Source organism: Ovis aries, chromosome 20 (assembly GCF_016772045.2).
Source record: "Ovis aries strain OAR_USU_Benz2616 breed Rambouillet chromosome 20, ARS-UI_Ramb_v3.0, whole genome shotgun sequence".
Classification (NCBI taxonomy): Eukaryota; Metazoa; Chordata; class Mammalia; order Artiodactyla; family Bovidae; genus Ovis; species Ovis aries.
In genome coordinates this window covers 19,935,537-19,942,992 of record NC_056073.1, presented here as the reverse complement: position 1 = coordinate 19,942,992, position 7,456 = coordinate 19,935,537, and positions in this window count along the sequence as shown.

Here is a 7,456-nt window from a genome sequence, read left to right as displayed (position 1 = left end):
TGGCAATAAGGAGTTCATGATCTGAGCCACAGTCAGCTCCTGGTCTTGTTTTTGTTGACTGTATAGAGCTTTTCCATCTTTGGCTGCAAAGAATATAATTAGTCTGATTTTGGTGTTGACCATCTGGCGATGTCCATGTGTAGAATCTTCTCATGTGTTGTTGGAAAGGATGTTTGCTATGATGAGTGCATTTTCTTGGCAAAACTCTATTAGTCTTTGCCCTGCTTCATTCTGCATTCCAAGGCCAAATTTGCCTGTTACTCCAGGTGTTTCTTGACTTCCTACTTTTGCATTCCAATCCCCTATAATGAAAAGGACATCTTTTTTGGGTGTTAGTTCTTAAAGGTCTTGTAGGTCTTCATAGAACCATTCAACTTCAGCTTCTTCAGCGTTACTGGTTGGGGCATAAACTTGGATTACCGTGATATTGAATGGTTTGCCTTGAAATGAACAGAGATCATTATGTCGTTTTTGAGATTGCATCCAAGTAGGGACTTCCTGGTGGCTCAGACGGGAAAGCATCTGTCTACAATGCAAGAGACCCGGGTTCGATCCCTGGGTCAGGAAGATCCCCTGGAGAAGGAAATGGCAATCCACTCCAGTATTCTTGCCTGGAAAATCCCATGGACAGAGGAGCCTGGTTGGCTACAGTCCATGGGAATGCAAAGAGTCGGACACGACTGAGCGTCTTCACTTCACTTCACCGCATTTTGGACTCTTTTGTTGACCATGATGGCTATTCCATTTCTTCCGAGGGATTCCTGCCCGCAGTAGTAGATATAATGGTCATCTGAGTTAAATTCACCTATTCCAGCCCATTTTAGTTTGCTGATTCCTAGAATGTCGACGTTCACTCTTGCCATCTCTTGTTTGACCTCTTCCAATTTGCCTTGATTCATGGACCTGACATTCCAGGTTCCTATGCAATATTGCTCTTTACAGCATAGAACCTTGCTTCTATCACCAGTCACATCCACAGCTGGGTATTGTTTTTGCTTTGGCTCCATCCTTTCACTCTTTCTGGAGTTATTTCTCCACTGATCTCCAGTAGCATATTGGGCACCTAGTGACCTGGGAGTTCCTCTTTCAGTATTCTATCATTTTGCCTTTCATACTGTTCACGGGGTTCTCAAGGCAAGAATACTGAAGTGGCTTGCCATTCCCTTCTCCAATGGACCACATTCTGTCAGACCTCTCCACCATGACCTGCCCGTCTTGGGTTGCCCTGCAGGCATGGCTTAGTTTCATTGAGTTAGACAAGGCTGTGGTCCTAGTGTGATTAGATTGACTAGTTTTCTGTGAGTATGGTTTCAGCTTGTCTGTCCTCTGATGCCTTCTTGCAACACCTACCATCTTACTTGGGTTTCTCTTACCTTGGGCGTGGGGTATCTCTTCAAGGCTGCTCCAGCAAAGCGCAGCTGCTGCTCCTTACCTTGGATGAGGGGTATCTCCTCACTGCCGCCCTTCCTGACCTTCAACGTGGGATAGCTCCTCTAGGCCCTCCTGCGCCCGCGCAGCCACCGCTCCTTGGATGTGGCTCCTCCCGGCCGTTGCCCCTGGCCTCCAACGCGGGGTAGCTCCTCTTGGCTGTTCCTGCGCCATTGCAGCCTGGCACTCTCAGCCGCTGCCCCTGACCTCTGACATGGGGTAACTCCTCTTGGTCGCCACCCTTCGGGCATGGGGTCCTCCCGGCTTCTGCCCCTGACCTCTGAGATATTATGATCTCAATGATTGCTTCTCCTCATATTTAGAGAAGCAAGAGTTGACTCATTGGAAAAGACTCTGATGCTGGGAGGGATTGGGGGCAGGAGGAGAAGGGGATGACAGAGGATGAGATGGCTGGATGGCATCACCAACTCGATGGACATGAGTCTGAGTGAACTCCGGGAGTTGGTGATGGACAGGAGGCCTAGTGTGCTGCGACTCATGGGGTCGCAAAGAGTCGGACACGACTGAGCGACTGAACTGAACTGAAAGCCCCTCATGGTGACATCAGATCCTCATGACTAACAAAAACCTTTTGTAAAATGAGCGCTTCATGGCATTGAACTCCCCTTCACCAAAATCTTTATATATTGACTTTCCCCACTGCTGCTTTGGAGCAGTCTCTCAGAACAATCGGAGATGCTGCCTCCTGGACTGAAGTCCTCATTTTGCCCCAAATAAAACTTAACTCACAGCTCTCAAGTTGTACATCTTTTTTTAGTCGACAGTCCCAAACTGATGATAATATTAGTTTGCAGCCTGGGATTATTAGTGAGAACACAAACACAACAATTTTGAAGTCTCACCCATGGAGTGATTATGCTGCCTGGGACCTATTCCCAATGGGAACTCCAGACTGCTGTTACAGGGGATTTCCTACTGCTGTTTGACTTGAACCTGGATGCTGTCAGCCCAATTAGGAGATGTATGTGGGTTATGATTGTATATTGAAAGTAAATTAGAAAATTCTCTATTAACTATTGAAAGTGTTTATTTGTGTTTAACTAGTGGTTTCTTTTATTGACAAATCCTTCAAGCCTGAAACCAAAATTAAAACTTTTGGCAAAACACCAGGCAGTGAGCAGCCCAGCTTGACAGGTAGTGGCAGTCTCGATGGAAAAGAATTCAGATGTGAGATAAGATTATACACTTCAGTTCTGGAGTGGGTTGCTATTCCCTCCTCCAGGGGATCTTCCTGACCCAGGGATTGAAACCAGATCCCCTGCTTTGCAGGCGGATTCTTTACCATCTGAGCCACCAGGGAAGCCTGTGTGAGACATGGGATTTGGTTAACATTTTTCGGTAGGGTGTTTTGTCTTCACCCATGAAGTTTTCTCTTTTCAGGACTTTTAAGTGAATACTGCCTGCCAACAGAGTATAGAGGACAGAAACAGAAAAAAAGTGTTGGCTTGAATTCATAAGTTCAAAGAGGAAAGTCAGAATGCTGGTAAGAGAAAGCTTTAATAATGTTTTTGGCTGAACTCAAGTTGTTTGGGACTCTTTCTCAAGCAATGCCAAATAATTCATGCTGTAAAAAATAAATTCCACAAGCTCCTTTGATATCATAAACACCAAACAATAGAACTGTTGATTGCATTTTCCCTGGCATTTTCAGGAAGACACACCCTGAGTGCTCTGTTCCATAATACAGTTCTTAGAATCTGTTAATAAATGATGGCTTTTAAAAATGAGATATAAAAAATTCCATGGCCAAGAAAAGATGTCCAGGTAATTTAAAGACCCTTAAATGTGGAAAGCATTGTAGCAAGTGCTTAATATGAGTTATCTCAGTTAATTCTCCCCACAAGACTATGGTATAAACATTCTGTCCTCTCCAAGTTACAATAAAGAAAACTATAGATGTTAAGCAATCTGCCTGAGGTTTCAGCTTGCAGGGTTAGAGTTCCTTTCAGTCCAGGCAGGTTTTCAAGATTTTATGAGCATCAGCCAGATGGCTTTGAGGCAGGAGGCAGATGGGCACCCGCAGGGTAAAGCAACTGGGGTTTCATTCCCTGTGGACTGAAACTCCAAGACAAGACTAACAGGACAATAAAGAGAGGAGGCTGGGCCCTGTTCAGACCACATATTTCTTTTCTTGAAGTTAGGAGACCTCCACCACCACACAGGCACAGAAAGTCTCCTCGGAGGGCAAGGGGGAGGAATTATGTCAAGAGATATTCTACCCAGACACCTTTTCGGTAGAATCCATCTTGGCTAAGAGATGCGTGTGCACACATGGGAAGACCCTGAGATAAACCAAGTATGGACTATGAACCCAGGCAAATTAAAATGGTTGACCAAAGGAAATCTGGAAGAAATGTCACATAAAAGTAATTCAAACTGCCTCAAGAGTGCGACTCAGGGACTCTCTCTCTCTCGCTGAGTCTGCCCACGTGTTTATCCACATATATTGTATTTTCTCTCTTAAAAAATATTTAACTTGTTTTACTACTTTCCATCTTTGTGGGAATTCTTTTCTGCAAAGCCTAAGGGCCAGGGCCCTTGTCACTGACCACTGATCTAGTGGCTAGGATCTGGTGCTCTCAACCGCTCTGACCCAACCTAATCTCTGACTGGGAACCCAAGTCCTGCTCCAAGCTGTTGAAAGCTAGGCCACCAAGATCAGCCTAGGGCAAGTCACTCAGCCTCTCAGAATTTTAGTTTGTGATGTCAACTGGGGATGATGATACCTGCCTTGCAGGTGTGTCATGAGAGTAGATATAATACACGTAAAGTGCTTAGTACAGAATCTGCATGGCAAAAAAAAAAAAAGAATCTGCACAGCAATAGCTTCATCATACAAAGAAGCTACTGTGGTGTCCTCTTTCTGTTGTTATTATAAAGTATACAAACTCGAGTGGGACAAAAATATATTCCTTCTCCTGATGCCTCGATGAGGATAACAATGAAAGGAGGACTCAGTAAGGACACTGGGAGGCCATGGGTTATGGACCCAGTGAAGGACCTTAAGAACACACACCACAGTTTGGTCCAAGTTTGTCCAACCAATGGAAGGAGGGCTATTATCTGTGCCACGAAACTAGGCAGGGAGTATTTATGCACTGAACAATGGAGAGCCTCACTCAACCCATAAAAGGCATTCTTCCTGGATCTCTTTGGGATTCTCAGGAAAAACTGAGCTCACTCCTATAAATAATACAATTAGCCATTACATGGACCAGGTACAGAGCACCAGTGCCAGCATCTTACACATCATCTCATCTGCAGAGCAACCCCAGGATGTAAGGATCATTTTGCCTGTTTCCTAGGGGAGGTTACAAACCTAAGCCTGCTTGACTCATATGCCCATGATCTTAAAATACTGTGCTTATGAAGAACGTTGGTTGTAAGGGAGAAAACAATCAATTCAATGTACTGTAAGCAAAAGAGGAAATATCATTATGGAAGTGGTATTTCACAGATTTCCTGAGTAAGGAGCCAGAACTGGAAACTAGAAAGGCTGTGAGCGTGCTCACTCGCTGGCTTGCTGTCTGTCTCTGTCCATCTTTTCTTTCTTTTTCTAGAACACTCCTCTACCCTTCCTCAGCCCCATCATAGAATTAGCCACTTCACTCTTCTGAGGTTATATGTTATTGGTCCATGTTCTCATGAAGACTTCACATTCCCAGGGGAAGACTCTTTATTAAAAATTCTTTTCTTTATTTCTTCTCCTTTTTTATTAAAGAAGTGGATGCATCATTGATAATAAAGTATTTAGGATGCATTCCTTTAAAATTTTATTTATTTATTTTCGCTGTACGAGGTTTTAGTTGCAGCTCTTGGATCTTTGATCTTTGCTGTGGTATGCAGGATGTTTAGTTGGGCATGTGGGATCTAGCTCCCTGACGGAAATCGAACCTGTTCCCTGCATTGGGAGCATGGAGTCTCAGCCACTGGAAGACAGGGAAGTCCCTTTTCTTATTTTATTACCCAGGTGGAGTGTGAAAGCTGAAGAGGGGCCACAGAAATTTCTGAGTCCAGCCTAGTCTTAAGTAGGAATCTATAAAACCCCTGGAGAGTGCTTACCCATCTGTTTAGACACTTCAGGGCGGCCAATTTTACTGTAGGAGTCCTGGCTCTTAAAATGTGCGTGCTCACTCACTCAGTTATGTTCAACTCTTTGCAACCCCATGGACAGTAGCCCGCCAGACTCCTCTGTCCATGGAATTTACCAGGCAAGAACACTGGAGTGGGTTGCCGTTTCCTTTCCAAGGGATCTTCCTGACCCAGGGATGGAACCACACAGGTCTTGTGTCTCCTGGATTGCAGGCAGATACTTTACCACTGTGCACCTGGGAGGCACGGGTCTTAAAATACCTTCCCTTTCACTATTCCTGCCTCTATTAATTCTCCTCCACGGAACCCACCTGGGCTGAGGGAGCAGGCCTGGTAGATGGCCCTAGCCCTTACTGTTGCAGGAAAGGGGACCCTTTCCAGGGCCTGAAACTGGGCTCTTGTCTAACACTCAGAAATGAATTGTCCGAGAAGACACATGTGCTGACAAAGCAAGAGATTTTATTGGGAAAGGACCCCCGGAGGGGGAGCAGTAGGGTAAGGGAACCCAGGAGAACAGCTCTGTCACGTGGCTTGCAGTCTCGGGTTTTATGGTAATGGGATTTGTTTCAAAGAGATCAGCCCTGGGATTTCTCTGGAAGGACTGATGCTAAAGCTGAAACTCCAGTACTTTGGCCACCTCATGTGAAGAGTTGACTCATTGGAAAAGACTCTGATGCTGGGAGGGATTGGGGGCAGGAAGAGAAGGGGACGACAGAGGATGAGATGGCTGGATGGCACCACGGACTCGACGGACGCGAGTCTGAGTGAACTCCAGGAATTGGTGATGGACAGGGAGGCCTGGCGTGCTGCGATTCACGGGGTCGCAAAGAGTCAGACACGACTGAGCGACTCAACTGAACTGTCTTTAGCCAATCATTCTGACTCAGAGTCCTTCCTGGTGGTGCACGCCTTGTTCAGCCAAGATGGATGCAGAGAGAATTCTGGGAGGTGGTCAGACATGCAGTGTCTCCTTTTGACCTTTCCCAAATCCTGTCGTAAAACAACTCATGCAAATAGTTACTATGGTGCCTGGCCAGGGTGGGTGGTGTCAACCAGCGTGCTTCCCCTAACATTACCTCCCAGCTTCTTGTCCACAAGCTCCTATCATTAATATTCCTCTGAAAATGCCAGACTGGATCTGCCACCAATTTCCATGCCATTTGGTCAGCACAGCACCTGGCGGCCAGTGCCCAGAAAGGCAAATTGCCCTAGAGGAAGAGCCATTAGGGAGTCACTCAGGGGCCAAAGGCAATGATAAGGGGAGAGGGTGGACATGAAGACCATCCTGCTCCTGAGGATGCTTAGGAGTAAGGACCCCAGGAAGGTCCTGGCTGGGATAGGAAGGCCAGAACCTGCAGTTTCCTCCCCTCTGGGCCCAGCTTGGTGTCTAAGGTCCTGAATGGGGTCTTTCTGAGAGTGTGACCAGGGCCAAGGGTAGGAGGAAAGTTATGACAAGGGGCTCCTGAGAAGACTGAGGTTTCTAAATCAGCAGGGGGGCTCAGGGAGGGCAATGAGTGCCCAGTGAGGGAGGGGGCTTACCAGTGGAGGGGTCCATCAGTGAGGGGCCCTATGAAAAGATGGGGCTCAATTTAAGTGATGAGGGGGAAAACTATAGGACTTTCTTTTTGTCAACTTTGGGGTCTCAGTGTTGCAGCCTGGGCCCTTTTCCACCCACTTCCACCCCTCACCCCTCTCGCTCCCTCCCTTCCCTCCTTCTCCCTTCTCCCTTGGCTCACAAGCCACTGCTTAGGCTACAATTGGTGAGGGGGAAATGTGTGAACTTGGAGAGAGGATGGAAACACTGCACAGAGGTCAAGGGCAGTGTGTGTGTGTGTGTGTGTGTGTGTGTGTGTGTGTGTGTGTGTGTGTGTGTGTGTGTGTCTGTGGAGGGGTCAGGACAGAAGTTGGAGACCAC